The sequence below is a fragment of the Aotus nancymaae genome, unplaced genomic scaffold, assembly GCF_030222135.1.
Source record: "Aotus nancymaae isolate 86718 unplaced genomic scaffold, 86718_ANA_hifiasm-v0.15.2.pri h1tg000006l, whole genome shotgun sequence".
Classification (NCBI taxonomy): domain Eukaryota; kingdom Metazoa; phylum Chordata; class Mammalia; order Primates; family Aotidae; genus Aotus; species Aotus nancymaae.
In genome coordinates this window covers 60869781-60894652 of record NW_026988417.1, presented here as the reverse complement: position 1 = coordinate 60894652, position 24872 = coordinate 60869781, and positions in this window count along the sequence as shown.

Below are 24872 nucleotides of genomic sequence, written 5' to 3'. Positions count from 1 at the left end.
ATCACCCTCTTATTAGATAATTCACTTTGAAAAAAGTGGTTTGTTCTGAATAAAGGAAAAAGTAACACTAAGAAGATTTTTACAGTGTAAGTATTTGGTGATCTAACATGAATGTAATTATTAGTATATCAAGGCATTGTAAAATGAATTTTTAGCACAGAGATTACTCACAATAAAATAATTTCATTTTCAACCATCTATTTAAGGATACTGTACTGAAGATTTTTGAGTGTTTAGAAACCTATGAAAAAAGGAGAAAGGCTGGAGCCTCCTTTTCAGTAATTTGCTTGAAACATCTGAATTAAAAATTATACCATTAAGTAACAATTATTACCTTTAACAGTTTTCAAAATGTTTGTGAAACATATTGCACATTTTTGGGGATATACTTTAAATAATATACATATGATGTATAGATTTTTGTACTTTTAAGCTTCTCATTGTTCACTGGTAGACTATTTTTTAGAAGATGGGAAATTTAATTTTGTATTTTATCATTCATACCTATGATTGAACATCTAAGTCAGAGTTCCATTGTGTGGTGATATATAAAAATTTTGATTTAGCGGGAAACACTGGTAACATATATTTTATAATTTTTGGTGTGAATAATAGCTGGATCATGAGACTAGATGAGATGATATCAATATAAGAAAGTCAGAAGAGAAATGATCCAAGAATTGCACCCTTGAACACATTATAATGTAAGGACTTGTCTAAAAATACTGGAGATAGCAGATGGTCTTGAGAGAAATGAAAAGAGGATTCAAGGATTCCAATAAGAATCAGAGGGGAATGCTGTCACAGGAGATTAAAAAAAAATGAGTGTTTTCAAGAAAAAAGAAATGGTCAGTGTCACCTAAAGTAGAGGTGTCAAATACACGAAGCACTGACCATTGGATTGAGCAACAAAGGTGATACTGTTTATTTTATCAGATGATCAGAGAAGAGGTGAGGACAAGATGTCTAGCTTGAAGGAAAGGGTATGATTACGTGGATATTACCTTTGATGATCTTGATGTTGACTCCCATTGAAAAGGAAAGTGAGAGAGTATTAGATATAAGGAGGGGGTACTGTCAGGTATGAAAAAATGAGTCAAGGTCTCACAGAAGAAAAGGAAGGAAATGAAATCAAGAAATCAAATGATGGGTTGTACATTGATGAGCTAAGGTGATTCTCTTCCTTTGAAACTGAAAAAGCAGATGTGGGTGAGAGGAGAATCACATTTAAAGTAGTGCCTGTTGGAGACTGGAAGATTATTTGTAAGACTGCCTCTGCTAAGACAGACACAAACTTCACTTGTTAAAAGAGGGACAATGAATTGATGGGTGCTTTCAGAAAAGTGTTGAAAGTCTAGAATATGTCCAGTGAAGGATGGATTTTAAAATTTTAGTGGTAGAGGCATTCTGGGAAATCCAGGTTACTACTGTAAAGTGCTTTGCTAAAATGGAATGCATATATTACAATGTTGGTATCAAGGAAGTAAAATAATTTTTAAGTTAGTGGGTATCTTTGGGCTGCTATAACAAAATACTGTAGACTATGTGGATTATAAGGAATAGAAATTTATTTCTCACAACTCTGGAGGCCGGAAAGATTAAGGCATTGGCAGATTTGGTGTCTGTTGAGGGCCTACTTCCTTATTCATACGCAGCCTTCTTGCTATGTTCTCAGATGGCAGAAGAGGCAAGAGAGCTTCCTAGAGTCCCTTTTCTAAGAGCACTAATATCATTCGTTAAGGCTCTATCCTCTTGACCAATGGCCCCGCCTACAATTAGATTTAAACCTATGAGTTTTGGGGAGGTATACAATAGTCTATAACAATGGGATTAAACTACCTAAGGTAGTTATTGAAGATGCCATGTTAGTAACAGGAATAGTTTATAAAGATCCCTCATTACACAACTTGTAGAAACAGTTCCTAAATTTTTTTGTTTTAATTTAAACCTGAGAAATAATTATTAATTAACAAAACATAGTAGGGCATATTTTCTCATTTGTATCTAGCAAATTGATTTGTCTCTGAAAAAAGATAACCTTTTAATATTGCAATGGGTACAACTGCGATTTACTTAGTAATCATCATGTATCAGACACTGTATTAAACACCTTCCAAATATCCTCATATAAAACATCAATCTTCATACAAAAGTTAACATGTTAATAATTATTATTTCCCTTGAAAAAATGAAGACTTGGAGCTTGGAAAGAATAAGAAATTTACCTAGATCATTTAACTGCTGAGTGTTTGGGCCAAAACCCAAACTCAGACCAATCACCTCAGAACAGGAGAACTGCACCATTAGATATGTTGGTTTGAAAGGTTTTGCTAAGAAGAGACCCTCAAGATGAATCACTAGAAAAAGAGTTTCATGGAAAAAGCAATATGTATTTTCATTTCAGGATATTGTCTCATTAATTACCTTAAAAAATGTTCAGAAATTACCTACAAACTCAGTGAGCTCTTCATAAGTTTTTCAACAGAGAACTTCTTTTTAAAAGAGGAACTTTGAAGGAATGGGTGATAGGAAACTTTTGCCTGGAAATGTTACAATAATATAAAGTAAAAATTACAATCAAAAGAAAAAGATGTAATATAGTCAGTAGTGTCACATGATATTCACAGTAAAGCACTGCTTTTAATCAAGTTTATCTACTATGGATAGCACTCCAGTTTACTCATACCTGGAGGAAAACAGTGTATCTCGAACGTTGAAAGGGAAAGGAGGAAAGAGGAATGTCTGAGGTGCTATATTGTTAGTGATAATGTAAATTCAACCAATATAATTTGGTGGCTGCCAAAAATATGAGAATGGGTTGTAGTTTTTAAAAATTATTTTCTATTAATTTTGTTGTGTCACTTATGCTAACATGGATGAACTTGGAGAACATTATGTTAAGAGAAATAAGCCAGACACAGAAAGATAAATACCACATGTTCTCACTCATGTGGAAGCTAAAAAGTTTGTCTTATAAAATTAGAGAATAAAATGTTACTAGACATGAGGACAAGGCAGGGACAAGGTGGGGACTGACAGGCATAGCTACAAATGTACAGCTATGTAGGAGGAAAAAGTTCTATAGCACCATAAGGTGACTATAATTAACAGCCTATTGAATATTTTTAAATAGCTAGAATAGTGGATTTTTGAATGTTTTCAACACAAACGATGAATGTTTGAGGTGATATATATGCTAATTATAGACTTTATCACTACACCTTGTATACACGACACACTATGGCATAAGTATGTAAAATTAGTATATGCCAATTAAAAATAACAAATGCAAATAATAAGAATCTTACATTTTGGTGATATTCTTATTGCCTTAAAAGCATTCTTATGGTTATTTCTGAAATCTTATAATCTTGAAATAAGTCAAATATTTTGTTTTAAAATATCAGGAAATTTATGACAACATAACTTTAAATTGTGTTATCCTATTAAAATAAGAAGTACCCCAAAAGTTGACTAAACATATTTTAAAATATTTTTCTCCATTTCTCCTTTCTACAAGCCAGAATGGAGAACGTATCAGAATAATATGTATGAGACTCTACTCCATCTATTTCTAGTGTTTAGAGTGTGAGAATCTGCCATTCCCCAAATATAAATAAGAGAATCCAGAAATACCCTTGAATTCCCTTTACAAGGAATGAAATTTGCTATTAAATGAAAGTAGATTCTCTCTACAGCTAAGCTAAGCCTTTATTTCACCTCTGAGAAATAAACTAGCTAAAGTAGAAACATTAATGCTAACAAAACTGGGTTATAGTGTCAGCCCATTGACATTCAGGCTCCCCTGTAGTCATGTTGTTGCCACATAGTGGTGCCCTGCTAATTAATTTTCTTGTTAGGTCACAAGGGAGCACTTCGGGAAGAGCTGTAGTATTTTGCTCCTTTCTATCCTGTACAAATAAATCAGCAGTCACAGATTATTTTTAGGGCTTTTTTAACAAGTTCATTTGAGAAGTAATTCTACACTGAAGTAGAATTTTCTTTTGTATTTCTTTACACCGTTAGAATTTTTTATTGACCATAAGACAAAACTCTAAATTATGTTTAACCCACTCACAACAAAAACCTGCCATACTTATGTTTTGCCTTGGTCTTATCGTTGGCCTAAAAAGAATTCTTAAAAAAATGGAAGGCAGATGGTACTGAGTACGTTCAGAACTTCCAGCAACAGTTTTCTATAGCATTAGCAGTAATCTACCATTTGCAATCTATTGTCTATTTAAATCTATTTAATTTACATTTAACAAGACATCTCTTATTTTTGTGAGTTAATTAAACAGTTACTGACTATTACAAGGATTCTAATTGAAATGCAATAAATAAGATAACTGAGTTGATGTATAATTAACCGAATTTACATAAGTAATAAACACCGTATTGCAGTTTTCTAGAATGGAGTTGAACTAATGCTGATAGTCTTCTCATGCAAGAAGAAGTGTCTAGGCATTTAATTAACATAAAATAAATGGCTCTGACAAATTACTTGTATATAATTTTTTAAAGTGCTAAACGAATAATGTAACCATGCCTTATGAGGTCTTTCTAACACTATGGGGATCCTTATTAAATTTTTAGTAGGTTTTTTCAGGAAAAGAAATAATTCAGATTACAGGCAAAATATAGCTTTTATGCTTTGCAGAATTAGCACTTCTGTGTCCTCAGTTTACCCTGCACGAGAACTTTAACAGTCTAACTCACAGATGTTATGGTACTCAATTTCAGAGATGTCTCCATAGGACTTTCACTGAATAATTTCAACTTTCTCAGAACGCTCAGGTTCCTCTCAATTCCCTTCCTTATAATGGGTCTATAAATTTATAATATCATTTAACAGAATGTAATAGTTTTATCATTTTATAGAGTTTCAAAAATAATTCCTCTTTTTTAGTGCATATGAATCAGTCTATAGAACACAGTAATGTTTCATAAAATGAAACCTGAAAGCTCCGTTCTGTATGTTGTTTTGGTGAAGTAGTATTCTTGGTTTAAGTAAATAGTCATAATATATTCTAACATGAATACAGGTGGAAAAGCTATACAAAGCCTATAGTAGACTGAAATGTTTTAGTGTTTAGTGTGGTAGTAAAAAATGGTTTCTGCTCTGATATTTGTTATATATATGCTTTTTTCTTTGCTAAGTTATGTATCTTCAATATACTGGATAAACAGAAGAATATTTCTGAAAATGTTGCCTGTAAATGTTATTTTTTAGTAGTTTCTGATTCATATGAAAATTTTCTCCATTTAAGTTCTTTGTGAATATTTTCATTTGCTTTACTTAAACGAAAAATAAGAGCTTTTTGCCATAAGAAAATAAAATATAATATAACATTAATACCAAATAATATTAAATTCACAACCTCTAAGATGAATTTGTAAAAATAAAAAAATATATATTTTCACTTAAAAGTACTATTTAATAGTACAGGTATTGAATACACTGATGGTCTCAACAGCAAAAGTAATTCACTGGAAGGAGATAAACCAAGATACTTATTTTTACAGAAATTACAGTATTTTATAGGTAATATTTAAGTAATGCCAGTATTATATACAGAAAATATATATATATATTTTTTAGCAATGCAATTTTTACTTCTTGGACTGCAGGAAAGTTATTCTTGTTAGCCATCTTGTCAGAGAGTACAATGAACAAAGGAAAACAGACACATTTATTCCTTACGTATTTGGGTCGCCCTAACTGCTGTGTCTGATCTCCATTAGCTAGAGCCAGACCTCACAATCTAAACTAAAACCCGATTGGCTAACAACTTAAAATTTTTTAAAACAAGTAAAAGTAATGGAGAGCTGGGACATGACTGTGAGCGTGTCCAGCACAGATATCTTGGTTAAGGTACAAGGGCATAGAATGTAGAACATGGCTGTAAGCATGGCATGTCTAACAGCTACATAGGATAGGGCTTAACAAGGAGTTATTAGCACACTTATGATTTATTTTTTAATAAGAAAGAAAATTTTAGAAAGGAACTTTTCTACTTCCCACACAGAGAAAGAGGCAGATGTTTTTCAGATTATGAGAGACAACAGTCACAGAAGTCACTCCCCAGAAAAGGTATTATTATTATTTTTTTAATCAGGCTTAAGCCTATCAAAAGTTTCTGTTACTACTACTATTAAAATTACAAAATAGCTGGGCAGAATGGCTTACGCCTGTAATCCCAGCACTTTGGGAGGCTGAGGAGGGAGGATCACTTGAGGTCAGGAGTTCAAGACCAGGCTGGCCAACGTGTCGAAACCTCGTCTCTACTGAAAATATAAAAATTAGCCAGGTGTGGTGGCAGGTGCCTGTAATCCCAGCTACTCAAGAGGCTGAGGCAGGAGAATCATTTGAACCAAGGAGGCAGACGTTACAGTAAGCTGAGATCACGCCACTGGACTACAGCCTAGGTAACAGAGTGAGACTCCATCTCAAATAAATATAAATATAAATGTGAATATAAATAAATAAATGCATCATTGCTGTGTTCATCTGACATAACACAGTGCAATACATAGAGCATTATCCTTATACTATGTACAACATATTTAAGTATGAATAAAATAGTGAAAGACAAAATATGTATTTAAACAATTGAAAACACATTACTATAATATTTTTTGGATTTTTTTTCTTTTTGTTTGGTTTCTTATCAGCATTTTCTCTGAGTACATTTCCTGTTATAGTTAATTATTTCTTTAGAAAGAAAACCCTTGTTTGTTTACAGATTATTTATAAAGGCTGATTGTACAATTGACTAATTCTACAATGTATAGAAATGTAAATGTCTAAAAAAATTAGTCAGTATGGTTAAAAATAATCAGAGAGATTTGAAAATACACATATATATTAAATCTACTCTATCTGTAATTGGGATAGACTCCGTAAAATTGAGGGTACCTCCTTTACAATGCATACTTTATGCATTATATACATATATACATCCATATGTATGTAATATATATGTGCATTTTACATCCAATATATCCTCTTACTGATTTTTCTTACTTGAAAGCATGGACATACTAAGCCATGGGCTCTCATGCTATGCTTCTCCTCTATATAGCTGTTCTGCTATTAAATTTATACTCAGGAGTATTTTTTTAAATTCACCAGAAGAAAATCAAATAAAATATAACATTTCTTAAATTTTAGTTCTATTATTTGTTCTTAACCTTTTGCCATCTGCTATGAAAGCTTGCAACTGCATAATGAATGATAGAGTAACAAACACTAACAGAAAGACTGAAAGCATGTTCAGAATTACAGAGCATTCTGTTAAATCAATTGTGACTTCCATTTGCCTTTATGCAATATTGGCACTTTCTGCTGGCAAAAATGATTTCCACTCTGAATGATAAAATTCAATATGCCAGTATTTCCTGGTGTTCAGCAAAGAACACTTTGCCTTCCAGTTGCTCAGCCACATGAACATGAAGAATTTCTGCACTAAGTTTTTAATTTGATACTGAAAAGTCTCTTCATTTATCTCACATTTTGTTCCTTTCAGAACGCTGATTTACATTCTTATTATTATGGATTGAAATAAAGTAATCCTATTGTTTCTATGGCTATCTCTAACTTTATTGTTCTGCCTAAGAAAAAAAAAAATGCAGCATTTCTCCTCACACTCAATTCCCCAGTAAAAAATGCTCTATATGACAATCAGGTATCTGCCTCCACGTCTACTTCCAGTTTTCTATTCCAACACAGAAGACAGATGTTTTAGGTTGGGCTCCCTGAGGACACACTCTGAGGCGGATATTTGCATGCCAAAAGGTTGTGGAGGCTACTCTCAAAAATAACGTCTGTGAAGAGAGAGGGAAGGAAATAGGGTTATGGAGAGGGAAGAGTACTGCAATGCAATTCCAACAAAGGCCTCACAGGGAATTCTGGAGTTGGGCTGGACCATTGGAATTGTCTGAGATGAAAGCATGGACCTGGACCTTGTGCCTCTCACTTCTAAAGGGTTGTTAGACTTATGCTCCCTTTCACCTTTCACTGAAGGCAATTTCCTGGAAGATATTAAATTCTCAGGTGCCAGGAGCCAATAATCTTGGCACTGTAGTCATAGGTTCCTTGATACCAAAGTCAAGTATATTGTCGCAACGTCAAAGCACTCAACCTCTGTTGACAAGAAGTAAATTAGGTTTGCTCATCTTTCAAATAACAGTTTGCAATGAGATGACACTGTAAAGACAGTGCTATTTTTAAATCATTAAAATATTTTAAGACAAAAATATTTTTCTAAATTAGTTTCAACCCATGTGTATGCATGCATATACATAAAGATAGATACAGATATGGGTATATCCTTGAAAATATTATGCGTGGCATTTTGAAAGGAATTTCCAATTTCAGATTATCACCACTCATCAACTAACATTACACTGGATCATGTTTAAAATAGTTGATTTTTTCTTAACTATACATATTTTTTGTTCTCTGATATTATCTTGATCAACTAAGGATTATATTAAACATGCATTTTGTTATGCTTCCATGACTTGACATATAAGAAATGTAAAATCTAAGATAAAATCTCAAATACTATTTATATCTCAATAATATATTGAATTAAAAATGGCTACATTTAAAAGCAAAAATAAGTGTTTGCTGAGAAATGTTTAATTGGAACCGAAATTGGGGTAGGCTAAGTTTATATTATAGGAGGATGCATAAACAATGGATTTAGTCTAGGGAATTTGATAAACTCTTGTTTTTCTTTTTTTGAGACAGGATCTCACTCTGGCTCAGGTTGGAGTACAGTAGCAGAACATAGTTCACTGCAGCCTTGACCACTTGGGGGCAAGCAATACTCCCTTTTCATCCTCCCAAGCATTTTGGACCACAGACACTCATCACACTCAACTAATTTATTTTTATTTTTGTAGAGACAGGGTATCCACATGTTGCCCAGCAAGGTCTCAAACTCCTGAGCTCAAGTGATCCTCCTACCTCGGCCTCCTGAATTATTGGGAATACAGGTAAGAGCCATCACACCTGGTCGATAAACTCTATTATTTGTGTTATAATTTTATTGTAATTTCCAGTCAAAACTGCTGTGTTGATTGCACTCTTGTTAGCCACAATTTACTGGCATGTTTGTCTGCTTTTGAGATCTATTGTTTTAAAGTGAGGTAACTTTATAATATGGCTACACACATTTTGAGCATAACTCTTGGATTTGCCACATGTTACTCAAGTATTCCTGCATGCCTGTAAAAAAGTGAGATCTCTACCTGTAACATTAGCAGAGTCCATCACTTATGCGAAATAAATCTAGTATGAATTAGTTCCTGGAGTAAGCGTAACCCTGAATATGCATTAGTTATTAATTCTTGCATTTATTTACATTCAAATATTTATTATTCACCCATTTGGCCTCAACCTCCGGGACCTTGAACATCTGCTGAGAACTTATACATCTCAGAAAGCCCAGTGAAACTGATCATTAATAAATTTGCTTTATTGAGGATCCAAATTGAACTGTTCATTATTATCTAGAAAATACAGAAATGTTCTCAATTATACGTACTTAAGTAATATTTTTTAGAACCAAGTAATCTGTATTGAAAGTTCACTTACTGTGTCATTTATTTTGGTCTGCAAAAGCACTCTGAAACAGTGAAACATTATACTAATTTGTGGTGGCACCTCACTCATACCACTGCCCTAGACAAAATGTAATAGAAAAAAGGCAAACAATTCTGTACAAATGGTAGTATATTTACACTTTAAAATTATGTCAAAAAGCAAAGCTATTGTTCATTGTAGTGATAGGTTGAAGTTACAATAGTTCCATAATTTTCTAGTCATTTTGGAGAAGTTATCTAGCAATTTACTGCTTGAATACTGAACTATATCTTCAGGGAATACGAGTCCTACTGAGCCACATCTTATAACTAGAAAATACAGATTCCTTCTAAGTCAGAAATGTATGCATGTTTTATGTTTACAATATGTTTTCACCAGAATTTATGAAACTTAGGAAATTTTATGTTCTTGTAAATCTTATACAGGTAATAGGTTTATCCATCCTTTTCTACCTTTTTCTTTTTATATGTACCATCAACTTAGGTGATACCATACATTTAAATATATTTTTAATTATATAGTAGTTATTATCCAAGCTGTAAGGAAAGGAAAAGCAGACAATATGTTTTTAAAAATCAGATTATAACGTTACCTTTTGCATTTTAAAGACATTATGAGCTTTTTACCTGCCATGACTTCATCTACAGTTGCCCTATTCAACACAAGGTATATCTGCAGTGGTAAAATTTGCACATTCATGAGTCATGCACAATCATCTATGAAATATTGAGACTGCCTGTCTCATCTTCCAAAAAAAGCTACAAAAGTTTACTCTCTTTGTCAGTACCAGGTCTAGAATAGCAAATAAAAACTAATTATTTTCAAGGGACTATTATTCTAAAGCAATTGATGAAATTTCAATGAATAAAGCATGCCATTAGTGGGGTCAGGTGTGGTAGCTCATGCCTGTAATGCCAGCACTTTGAGAGACTGAGGCAGGAGGACCACTTGAGGCCAGAAGTTTGAGATCAAGCTTGGGCAACATAGTGAGACCTAGGTCTACAAAAAATACTAAAATTAGCCAGGTGTGGTGGCATATGCTTGTAGTCCCAGCCACTTGGTAGCTGAGGTGGGAGGATTTATTGAGCCTGAGAGGTGAAGGCTGCATGCACTGAGCAGTGAGCACCATGCCACAGCACTCCAGCCTGGGCAAGAGAGTGAGACCTGTCTCTAAAATAACAACAAAAAATACATTGGCTAAGAAAATATGCTGGCTGAGAAAATACTAATTGTATCGCTTTTTCTAAATATTTGTGCTTTGTTTTCTAACATTCAGAAATAAGTAGGCAAATTAAGAGATGTAAAAGTGACACATACTTATGCTTTGTGAATTTAATGTAATCAAAATGTCACATCTGGGTTAAACACTATGTTAGAGCAGAGAACCCTGTATACCAAGTTTACCTTAGGGTTCTATACTCATAAACAACTTCTAACATTAGTTATTTATTATAACTAATAACTTATACAATATATATACATGTAAATAATCATAAAGATTCTTGTGAAAGAGAATCCTTGTACGAAACTTCAAATTATATAAACACAGTATGCTGTGTCCTCATACTGAACACAGTCTCATTTTAATTCTGGCTCTTTTAATTAAAACACTGGACAAAGTACTTAAACTTCTAAGTTTTGGGCCTAACTAAAAAGAACAATTACATGTGCAATGCATAGGCAAACTAGAATCATGTTTCTGACATTTGCTTGGTTTAATCTATTTAAAATTATTGTAAGTCGGACTCAACAAAATTTTAAACATAAAAAGGATAAAACAGCCTTAAAGCTGAAAAACAGTGTAAATTACAAAGGTGCCATATTTGACTAACTTTAAATGAATCATAGGTTCGGCTTGTAAATATTTTTAGCATGTTAAACTTGTACAAGATTTAGATGCTTTACAGAGACATAATAAAAGATGACAGGTTAATTAAATATTGGAGATGTGCCAAAACACCTATATCTCCTCATCACAGGGTTCAGCAGGTGCTTCCATCCCAAGTGCTACATCTCAGTTGTAGGTAAGTTCACAAACTAATTAGGATCATGCTGGATGACTGGTTAAAAACTTAGTCAAATAATTTGATATTCAATGCTTAGGAAAATTAGCATAACACTGGAATGCAGTGCAAATATTTATTAATAAAGTTAGCATTTACCCACACAAGTACTGTGTTTTTTTGTTTCTTTCAAAATTTCACTTAAAATCAGGAAAAGTAGCACAAAGGGAAAGCAAACATACAAAAATCCATTTCACAGAGAAGCAATACAAAAGTAAATCTAGGAAGCTATGACTTCCTAAATTTCTAATAATTTGATTAAAGACTTAATAAGGTATTTTAGTTAACTTTGTCTGAACATCATTTGGTTCTTGGTAATTTCTTTCCATAAATTGAATAATCCGAATTATAATTATTCCCATACTAGTCTCAAGAGTCTAGGAAATTCACAGTAATTCTCAGATTATAAGTTCTATATTTTCCTTTTCATCTTCTTCCACATTGACAACTTTCCACTAGAATAAAACTTTCTCAAGAACAGCTACCTTTTATGTCTTCATATATCACTAAAATTTAGAATCAGGGTACTTGTAGAAAAACTCATTAGATATTTTTTAAAGTAATAACAAATTATACAAATTTATTGCCAATTATATTGATGTATAATTTTATCTATGTTACTTTACTTTCTAATAAATAAATGATTATATAAACTGAATTTTAAATATGTTCATTTTTTTGTGCCTAGCTTATTTACTTGAAAGAATTTCCAATACAGAATCTCTTGAATGGCTTATATTTTTGTGGAGTTTTGGTGAATTACATTCACAAACACACATTTTAATACTGATTATATTTTCCATAGAAGTTTTCTTTTTATTCTGAAGCCACAGTAAGTCTCACTTCTGTGGGCCCATACTATGCTAATGAATCTATATTTATAGGAATATTTTAAAATAATCATAAAAAAGTAAATCACACAAAAAATCATTTATATTTGCTGTTTAGAATTTCTCCACTCAAAGGCAAACATATTTTATAAGAAAATTGTAACAACACTAGTATTAGAAAGAGAATGATGACTCTGTTTGACCATGTGTTACTAGACAAATGTACCAGTTCTGAGTCCAAAAATAGGGAAATGCCTTCAAGCCAATCTGAGGGAAATACAATTTGAAATAATGTGTGATTAATTTCCATTTGTCCACATCTGAGGATATTATTAATTTTGTGGTTAAAGGGCTGTTATAGAAAAGAGCAGGATGAGGTAATATTCAGCAGGTGCTAGGCAATATGTGCACACAATAAGCATCAGAGAACCACCTGGGTTTGTCTAACTCCAGCCAAATCAATCTCTTGTCCAACAATACAAAATGTGTCAGACAGAGAGGGAGAGAGAACAGAGGATTCTGAATTATTCACTTCTAAGGCAGTGATATAAATAAACTATTTGGAATATCCATATCTACATATTGAAACCTATCTGTATCTATATCTTTATTAAATACATATGTAAAAATCTATTGCCATATAACCATATATGTATATCTATAGAAATAAGCATCTATATGTCTAGATCTATACTTCTCTGTCTATATATTTCCATATGCATTCTTCAAAAGTTGGATATTCTAAAAAGAATTAGCTAGTCTGGGTGTACTGGATACAATCTTTTTTTTTCCATTTTTTTCAGTGTTTTTTTAAGAAGGAAAAATACATTTTTTCCCCGAGCAACAACAATTAGTAAGCTTTTGTATTATATATGAACTTGGATCCGTTGTTGAGCATTGTAAATTGTGGCTAAATCAGTATCAGATTATATTATTAATTTATCTGTTCAACAAATACACAGAGTTTAACTGTGTCCAAGACAGTTACTACTGTGTGGCAAGTGAGCTTAGATAATTGTGTCTCAGTTTTCTCTCATCTGTGAAGTGGAAACAATAATAGTCTTACTCAATAAGGTTGTTAGGAAAATGTAATGAGCCAATACATGAAAAATTCTTAGAAAAATGTCTAACACTTAGAAAGTACTCAGTACATCTTATAGATACTTCAGTAAAACATTTTTTGAGATCAAAAAGAGATCATGTCTGGTTAAATCCTCTTGTACTAAACACTGGGTTTCTAGGCAAACTATCTTAGTTTATTGGATACTATTTGGGAGGCAGATATTCACCAAACATTAGAAAATTTCATATAAAATAATCTTACTCTGCTGGACACTAGTATTTTTTTTTTGTTAATCTTTGTTAAGGCATTCTTTAAAGTAGGAAAGATAAGCATGAAAACGTTGAAGACTATGGCTATGCCATTTAAACATCTTTTTTTTTTTTTTTTTTTTTTTTTGCCTCTTCTATCAATAAGTGTTTTTATTATTCAGGTCCTAGAGAGGTAGGTGTTACACATCTTTGACATCACCTTACAGGTGATAATGCTGTTTATAAATTAGAGGATCCATGAACAATGATTGACTACCAATACACAGTTTGCCTAATGTATAGAAGGCATGAGATAAGAAAACATAATATTAGGAACATGGATGGTATTTCCAGTTTCTAAATGGGTGTTAAAGCTAAGAGCCAGGGACTTCCACCAGGATTCCCGAAAGGGAGCTTCTCCGGAGCACAGCTCCCAGCAAGGGAGACACAGAATGAGAATGATCTCTGCGTTTCTGAATGAGGTACCAGGTTTGTTTCAAAAAATATTATTTTTGCAATAATATTTTTATTAATTTTTAAGTAATAAGTATTAATTTTTGCAATTAGTATTTGCAATAAATATTGCAAACCATCTAATGCCTGGTTGCAAATCATCTAATGGAAGTTGCAGATAAAAACTTATTGTTGAACTATAAGAAGGAAATGTTTAATTATTTGTAATATCATTCTAAGTTTCTGTGTTCATTACAAACAAAACAAATACTTTCTCTTTCTACAAAAGGGTAAATAAAAATTCCAAGTGTAAAATAGTTATATTATTAAAGGGTGTGGATCAGACAATATATCAATATTTTGTCTCCTAATTAATTATTAGAACTATACTTCCAAAAGAAATTGCTGAATTATCATTTATGAGTGTCTTATGAATATGTGCAACTCCATTCCTCATTGTACAAATACAATTGAAAAACAATAATTGGAGGAATCTTATTGAAAAATTATAAAAATTTTATTAGAAGAAGTAGAAAATATTTTCCTCTGTCTAAAAACTTTATTTAGGCCGGGCGCGGTGGCTCATGCCTGTAATCCCAGCACTTTGGGAGGCCGAGGCGGGTGGATCACGAGGTCAAGAGATCGAGACCATCCTGGTCAACATGGTGAAACCCCGTCTCTACTAATACAAAAAATTAGCTGGGCATGGTGGCGCGTGCCTGTAATCCCAGCTACTCAGGAGGCTGAGGCAGGAGAATTGCCTGAACCCAGGAGGCGGAGGTTGCGGTGAGCCGAGATCGCGCCATTGCACTCCAGCCTGGGTATCAAGAGCGAAACTCCGTCTCAAAAAAAAAAAGAAAAAAAAAACAAAACAAAACAAAAAACTTTATTTAGAAAATACATATTAATTTAGCGTTCAAACCAATTTTATTAAGCAATCACCATGTTTTAAACCATGCTTATCCTTCCTTGGGAGCAAAACACAAAACAGTTCCTTTTACAATTTATTTATAATCTTTGAATCAACAAGTAAAAGTGAGAATGTAAATGTAGGTAGAAAACCTAAAGAGAAGAGGAAAAGTCTCTTTGGAGACACTGTTTTTCCTGCCACTCAGTTAATATGTCAAGAGAGAGGTCTGACTGACTTCAGGGTTAGAATGATTTATGGTGACTCATTCATTTTAATTACCCTCTAAAGTTTTGGATAAACACTACTCCAATTCCCTTTTCTCTTGGTTAATGTACCTGTTACAAGAACATTGCATTGTAATTAAGTGATCAAATTCAGGGTGCTAATGTAGATAAAGCTATAAACTGCTTTTGAATTTCAGTAGATACAAAACCATCTCATTTCCTTTGATGATATACTATTTTGATTTAATTTTTTAAATTGATACATAATAGATGTATATATTTTGGGGGTACATGTGATAATTTAATATACATTCATATAATTTGTAAAGATTAAAGCAGTACAATTCAGATATCCATCACCTTAAGTATTCATCTTTCTTTAGTGTTAGAAACATTGAAACTGTTCTCTTCTAAATATATGGAAATATACAGCAGATGATTGTAAACTATAGTCACCCTATTGGTCCATTTGATTCATGCCTCTGCCACCTATAGTTTTTACCGTAGACCTTATCTAATGCTAAAGGAATAATGTGTGGAAAGTTAAAGACAATATAAAATTATTCTCAATTTAAAATAATGAGAATCCACTGAGATTTCAGAAGGATACTTGGCCATGGAGAATAAAATAATAAAAAGTTAACAAGAAAAAGAGAAAGAAAATAACTCATTTATTTCAACAATGTAGAAGTTTTTAAATTTAATTTTATTTCTTAGGGTGAGCATCTGAACCACAAATAATGGTCATTTATTTTTAGAAATTGTCCAGGATTAGATATAATGATGCCTTTATGTGCTTTAAAATAGACTTAACCCCCTAGAAATCATGCTGAATGCAAACGCACACCATTGTATGACACATTTACCTGTCTACTGAGCTTCCCAAGCGTGTATTTATATTCCCTAATGTAAGATTTACAACAATTTTATAAAAGCATTTCAGTGTCCTATACTTTCCCAGTTTCTCTTAGGTATACACATTGCATTTTCCCAGTGCCTATCACATTTCCAGATCTTGTTCCAAAAGAGTGTACAAACTAATTAAGAAAAATGCATTTAGTAATAAAGGTCATCTTTTATTATCACACATAAGCATAATATTTTGCCAAAATTGAAAGTTTGCTTAGACTATATTAAAAGTTCTGCTAATAGTAACATCTTATACATTGTTGGTAACAACTGCTTACATTTGGATAGATATGTTTAATGATTTTAAAAAGTTTATGTCACCAGGACATTAAGTACGTCATTTCTAAGTTGTCATTAACAATAGTACTTTTTTATTGCTTCTCATAGGTCACTTGTTACATTTCTTTAGAAATTTGAACTGTTTCTGCAGCATATGCCAGCCCAGTGATACTTGTTTTTAATACAGATCCATACATTTTAATAACTACAGCTTTACAGTTTTTAATCTAATAGGATAGAACTACCCAATATCTATAAAAGGGTATCTATCATTCTCTATTTCTCCAGATGATACTCTACTCTGTACTTGTCTGCATCTTGGAAATGTTTCAATAGACTTTCATAGATATTGGATGAATTTATAAATCAAAGTCATATATATCTTCATTTCTATCCCGTGAACCAGCTCTCCACCTTCAACTGCCCCTTCTGAACCCATGGGATCCTCCCCATTCCACTTATAATTCCCAGTTTCCTTGTCTCCTCCTCTTTCCTCAGAGGATGTTGGAACTTTATTTTTGAAGAAGGGAGCATCATTTCATTTATTCAAGTGTTTTTTTTTTTTTATTTCTCTTAACAGAGTTTTATAATTTTCTTTAAGTCTTTGGTGCCTCAAGTCAAAAATATGCAAATATTTAATGCTTTGTATTACTATTTCAAATAGCATTTTTTTCTGAAATTTAGTATTTGCTTATTTATTTATTTGCTGTCTGGCACTAGTATAAGCAAAGTTTGTTTTGAGGATTTATTTTATACTCTCACTTTTGAGCAGATAATTCTCTGGTTAACTTTCTTGAATATTCTAATAATATAATATTTCATTTGAAAATACTCATCATTCTATTTTTTTCTTTACCGTCTTTGTTAGACATATATATTTTAAAAACTAATTCCTAGAGAGTTTGGGAGCCTACAGAAAAGAAGAAGCTCCTTGTAAGATCTGTTTTTTTTTTTCTGTAATTGTAAGGGTTGAATGAGAGACGCTTTACAATGATGGACTCAAGGTTCAGAAAAGTAATATTAATTTAAATATCACCTATCCAAAGAGAAAGATTAGAGAAGGCCTTCAAAAACACAGACAAAAATCCCTCAGAGAAAAATAAGCCAGTGACATTTTAACAAATCAGAAAATCTGCATAAAATAAAAACTGAAGAAATATGCTAATATCTAGCAGATGTTTCAAAATGGAAAATATTTCTTAGTTTTCTTACTAGAAAGTAGTATTGGATCAATTAAGCATAGTCTAAATAACAGAAGTAGGTTAGTGGCCACGTCATTTGCATTTCCTTGTGTGTGTGTGTGTGTGTGTGTGTGTGTGTAAAATTTTGGAAAATTAAAATTTAAAACGGCATCTCAATCATCTGTTTTATTTTCAGATATGGTGCAATGACATGTCCCCCTGTAAACCTCCAAGGATGTTTATGGGTTATGTTATGACAAAGAGCTCTTATACAACTTAGTATGACTGACAAAAAGGCAGGCGACTAAAAAGGAAAAAAAAAAAAAAGACTGAACGTTACAAGTATGTAAACAGTCTTTCATTGTCTGAGATAAAGCCCCAGTTCTTGTCCTACCTTCAAGACGATTAGGAAGCACGGACACAAAGGTGCGGTTAGAGAGAAAGTTTAATAAGCCAAAGAAGAAAGCTCTCTGCCAGCAGAGAGGGGGTCCCCAAGGGGGTACCCATTATGAGGCTGGGTTCAAGAGTTTTTGTGGACTGGGAAGAGGAAGAAATGTGCTTAGTCTGCAAGCTGTCTTGGCAAACACGTCACTCAGCTTGGCACTGGACCTTGGCCCCAGAACAATCAGGAGCTGAAATGATGATTCATAGATGCTGCTTAGCTTGGCCCAGGACCTATCATAAGCTGAAGTGAAAGCTTGGCCCTGGACCTTGGCCCAGGACTAATCAGAGACTGAGGTGATGATTCATAGACGCCAGGCTTATAGTCCTAATAAAGGAAAATAGAGCCCCCACTGGATCCCACCAGAGCCCACCGTGCCCACGCCCACAAAAGATAAAACTTTTTCTGGGAACCCACTGACTATGCAAAGGGCAAAGACATTTCTATGCCAGGCCCTGTTCCCTTATCTGAGTGAGCTAGAGGTCTGTGCAATTTTTTTTCCAAATGGCCCAGAGGTTTTTCTATCTGTGCAGCCATGGGCATGTCTCCAGTCACAACAACCTGTGCTAGTTCCCTTATGGGAGCTGCAGCTTGAAATTTTTCCCAGGCTGCATTTTTTATTATGTTGGGATGAGGCACTGACTCATGGGAGGAGAATAGGGAGCTGTCTGGGACTCTTCCCTTGTTATCCACCTAAGGCAAGCTAACTAACTCCTTTCAGTATGGTAAGAGACAAACACACATGTGATTAATTTACTCTTCTTCCTTTACATGAAGCTCCTTCTCCATGTTGGCTCTACCATGCTGTGCAAACTTTAAGAGCTTACCTTCAAAAGCAAACCTGTTTCCAATATCTACAGGTGTTTGTACTTCACAATTTAAACACTTGAAATGACCCAGAAGCTTTCATCATCAGTTTTCACAAAGAAAGCCATCGTGTCTCTTACCCTTCATTCACCTTTACTTCTTTTAATTTTCTATCAACTGTTTTCTTGTCAGCTGACAGCAGCATATCCAGGCCCATGATATTCACCTTTCGAGTCTGGTCATAAACCACAATCTTTATTTATGTCTATTATTTAACAAGATACAAATTGCTGGAAATAGAAGCACAAGCCAAGTCATCTGGTCCCCTCCCATCTGCAAAACAGATGTTGTCAGGATGATTCCACATAGAAGTAAGCAAGGCAGATGTGTCCTTGTTTCCTTGATATATATATATATATATATATATATATATATATATATATATATTTTGTCCAAAGCATGATAGCATACCTCAAATTCCCTCAGCATTAATATCTTGCAACTTTTCAACTTGTTTATCTAACGGCGGAGTGGGGATAAAAAGACATTTAATGCTACTTCATTTAAAAGGTGAAGTAATTTAAACATTTTTGAATTCAGGTAAACAAAAAATATTTTTTTAATTCAAGAAAATTATCTGGTGATATACATTTGGGATCTAAAGAGACATGAGAGAGCATTTAATACTCTTCACAAATATTTCAGTGAGTGAATATTTCAAATGAATGAGTCTTCAGACACAGAGACTTGGAAACACTTTGTCATCAAAGACTCACAATGAAAGATCTCATGGATAACTTACATTTCTCATTCTTAATATAGCTTCCATGTCATGTAATCTATTTGTCCTTCTACATTGTTTCTGTTGAATAGTGAGTTTGAATTTTAAGCCCTGAAACAGAAAATAAATGCAAATAAAGGGTGTATACTGTGCAGCCTAGAGACAGGGTCTTCAAGAATAGTTTTAAATATCAATCTCATTGAGTATATCCTTCTATTACAACTTATACATATAGTAGCAATGTTATTAGTTGCAGCAGAATTTAATAAGAAACGTAGTTAATTACCAGACTCAGGTACAAGCAGCTATTTACTTTAAAAGTAAGAATTCATTGAATGAAGAGCCTCTCATCCCCAAATGAAAGGAAAATTAATAGAAAAGAGGGTAGAGGAGCTACCTTCAAACACATTCAGTGGAATGTAAATCTCACATACTCCTATTTCCATTTGCATTTCTTGTAAGTACTTTTTTGGTTTAAATCTTAATAAGTGCTTCAAAAACAAAGATTTATTTCTCAAGCACTTTCAATGTTCTACTCAACTTGGCTTAGACTCTGATTTCTGTTCTCTTTATCCAGAATCCAAGCTGAAGAAGTAGTCCTAATTTAGAATATATTAGAATCATGGTAGCTGTAAAAGAACTGTGAGAGAAACAAGAGATATCTCTTAAAACTTATGCTCAGATGTGTGGCAAGATCTTTCCAGTCAATTACATTCGTGAGTAACATGGTCGAGTATGTCAATGGGGCTTGGAAATACTCTTCTCTTAGAGGCAAGGGCAGCAAACAGTTGCTATCACAACCTCCCATAATAAGAGACGGAATGTATGTTGACATCTTGAACTTCTTTATGAAGCCAACCTCAAAAATGCAAGAAATCAAACGGCAGTTTGTTTAAGCCCCGTGGAAGAAAGCTACTGAGCAATGAAATCCAAACACCAAGAACTTGGTCAAATAAAGCACACAGAAATGAAGAATCCTTTTAAAGAAGGAACAAAAACATTAAATTTAAGTGTGGAATCAAAATGAAATAACTGTATACATTGAGTTTATAATCCATAATTTAAAGGCTACAGCCACAACAAACTAAATAAATAATATAATAACCTTAGCAAAAATACAGGAGATGGAGAAAAGGGAAGTAGGTAGATATGTGAGTATACTAATATCATTTTGTATAGGTGAGTCAATCAATGTAGTTTTAAATTAAAACAACATTAAAAATGACTCCAACCTCTTAATGTTTTCCATAATCTTTTTTCTTTTTTCTTTTGAGATGGACTCTCGCTCTGTCACCCAGGCTGGAGTGCAGTGGTGATATCTAGGCTCACCACAACCTCTGCCTCCCAGATGCAAGAAATTATCCTGCCTCAGCCTCCCAAATCCTATGCTACGATTACAGGTGTGCAGCACCATGCTCGACTAATTTTTTTATATTTTTAGTTGAGATGTGGTTTCACCGTGTTAGCCAGGATGGTCTTGATCTCCTGACCTCGTGATCCACCCACCTCAGCCTCCCAAAGTGTTGGAATTACAGGCATGAGCCACCATGCCCAGCTTTCCATAATCTTTCATAATTAACTTTAAATATTGATTTTCAATGTAATATTTATTGTAGATTAAAAATATTTACCTTGAATTCAGCATATCCTTTAGTTTCACGTCAGTTACTTTTGCTTGTGTTACTCTGAAGCAAATAGATATATTTTTGTTAAAAATATCATATATAATATATTCTTTAAATTTTTAAAAATCATTTCTATATTTCCCTATTTACTTACATATCCATATTGTTGAGGTGGCCAATTCAGTACCAAAATGTATGTTCACCTTTCCAAGGAGTACACATGTCAGTGGCAGTAGCTGCCTATCTAAGGACTAATTGTCTCACTCCCTGTCCTTTCAACTACGTATGACCATTTGAATATTTCTCACTGAATGAAATGTGAGCTGAAGGGATATAGCACACTTTGGGGCCAATGCTTTTAATTATTTTCAAGCTTCTTTTTCTCATTTTAAACTCACCTATGTTGGTATTCGGAATCCCCCGTGGATCTCTTACAGTAAAATGAAAAAAAGGCTGCTTATGCAGTCTATGAACATTATGCCACTGGGAAAATTACTTCTTAAGTTATCTCAATAAAGTAGCTACTGATAATAATGTGATTTCCATGTAGCATAACTATAGTATGAAGATCTGCTGCTTGATGTGACATAAGTTCTGAATTTCAGGTCTTGTGACAACTTTATTCTCAGTGTAATTAGTAAAATTGCAATCCGCTTTTTTCCTTCAGTCTCCACTGTTTAGTTAATATAAGATAGTCCCTGAGGGACTGATTATCCTTGAAAATGGAAAGAAGGGCATCCCTGAGCTTCCAAAGCAGAGAGCCAGATGCAGTCAGCCTTCCCTTTGATCATTTTATTTCAATTTACATCTTCATTCATTCTAATGAGTCCTAAAATGAGGATATAAATGTATGTTTCCAAATAATCCATTTTTGTAATACCAGTTGAGCAATCTCTGCCTTTATTACAAAATATTAGTGTTTTATTAAGTTATACCAAGTATACATTAATCAGAATAAAATTTATCATACTAAAATATAGACATTTATGGGTTTATTCATAAATACACAGGTTGAATTAGATAAAAGTATTTTATGTATATGTGGAATTCTGCATCTGTATTTTACATTGCTTGAGATCTTACACAGTAAATTTCTATATTTGGGAGAAAATGTCATGGTAAATGTGGAGGCCAGAATAATAAACCCCTAAAGACATTCAAGCACAAATCTCTGGAACCTCATAAGGGCAAAGGAGTCAAAGGGTATTTGCAGATGTGAACTGAAATATGGATTTTGAAATGGGGATTATTAGAGTGGTCATAACCAATGTATTCATATAAATGAATTTGTAAAAGTAAGACCTGGGCCGAGGTGAGAGTTAGATGGGACAATGGAAGAAGGGTCCACGAAATGGAATGTTGCTGACTTTGGAGACAGGAAAAGGAGACCACAAACTCAGGAATGTGGACAACTTCTAGTACCTAGAAAAGGCAAGTCAGCAGATTATCCCATAGAACAACCAGAAAAGAACACAGCCCTGTAGACACTTCAAAATCCATGTGGTACTTCTGGCCTACTAACTGCAAGGTAACTTTGAGATATTTTAGCTGCTAAAATATTATGATAATTTGTTAAGGCAGCAACAGAAAATTAATACAGTCAATTATTTGCAGGAGACACCAAAATTGTAAGAAGAGATACCTGTGAAGGGATCTGATGAAGATGAAGAAAAAGAATAAAGCAGAAGAATTCTTAGAGAAACAACTATATAAATAGAACATGTCCTTTATCTGGTTATGGGCCTTCCACTACTTGATATTGACTTTTAAATGAGCATTATCACTTATATACAAAAGATACACTTAACAAGACATGTGAACTTACAATCTCTATATTGGAGAAAGGATTGAGGTGAAAGGTAGTATATGGTTAAAACAAAAAAACAAGATTCACAGAACTTAAAAAAAAATTAAGTAGGGTTAAAATCTGTAGTTTCTCTCAATGATGTTCTTACAAATAATGACAATAAACCTAGTTTCCATGAATTAATCGAAAAGCAAAGTGGATAAAGAGACACTGGAGCTCATCTGATTTTGATTCTTTTATGTTGGATTGGGCTTTTAGCACCTGTCAGAGACTTGCTTATTTTTTCTCGCTCTTTCTTGCTGCCAACAATGAGTTTACAGTACAGTCAAGGGAAAGGATAGAGAAATCAGCAAACATTTTCTAAGGTCTGTTTCCCTGGTTATGTTTTTTCTTTCACGGAATTTTTGCTCATTTATATGCCAGTGCCAGTGTTTCAAATAAGTTATCTTTATAATAATATGTTTAATATTTGTTAAAATAGGTGACCACAACCATTATTCAGCTATTCTGAATTTTCTAGTTGTCCTTATGTGTCAGTCTTCACATTAAGGTTTAGAATTACTTTGACATCTTTAGGTGTTAATAATAAATGATAATTTTAATTTCTATTGAGATTTTTGATACTCTTACAAAATACAAATATGCATCCCAGGAACCTCAGAGGTAAACCAAGCTTCAGAGACTCCTTTTAAGCCTCTGCTTTAATCCATTCATATTCCATTGGCTGAATCAAATGTTGTGTTCAGGGTGGTATAAACCCTCCTTAAAGTAGAAGGAGAAGAGTAAATAACCTTCATGCTTGACATGAATGTAATGCACTAAAATATACTGGAAGGTTATAAATGCTATGGAAAAAATGTAGAGCATAGGAAAGAATATAGAGAATTTTGGGGGACTGTGTTGTGATTTACATAGTGTGTTTTGAGTGGTCCTTACTGAGATGACATTTAAGCACAGGCCTGAAGGAGTTGAGAGAGTGCTCCATGTGGATAACTGAGAAATAGCAATACAGACAGAGGTAGCAGCCCATGCATAGTATCAAGGTGTGAGCATATCCAGTATTTCAAGGAATGATGAGTAGAAAGTAATTGAAGTGGCTTCAGAGTAATTTATACAAGGGAAGCAGCAGTGGAAGGAAAATTGTATTTTAAAAAGATGTGTATGTTTAACTTGGAAATTATACTCAAAAAGTTTTATTGATTGAAATGTATAAGAAAAATGTTTTGGAAGGCACAAAAGGTGTTGATGAAACTGCTTAGAGCATAAAAGACTCTCTATGAAATACATTTGGCTTTTTGGCTTTCTCTCCAATTCATCTCTTATTAGTCTTTTACCCATTCTTAAACTACCAAGCTTCTATATTTTAGTATAAGAATACAATTCATTGAAAATCCTTTATGCAACACATTTCTTAGTGCCAGTATCTACGAAAAGTAATGGATATGCCTAATGCATGCAATGGAAATGCCTTCTACCTTTCTGAAGTTTATTCTGTAATGTGAGAAAGAAATAATAGGCACATAGAAAGCACATAAGCAAAGATGAAGTTAGATAAATTCTCAGAGAAGTTAAGGAGTGAAGTGCAAAATTAATAAAGGAAGGAGGTAATATCTAAGTTGGAGCTTAAAACATAA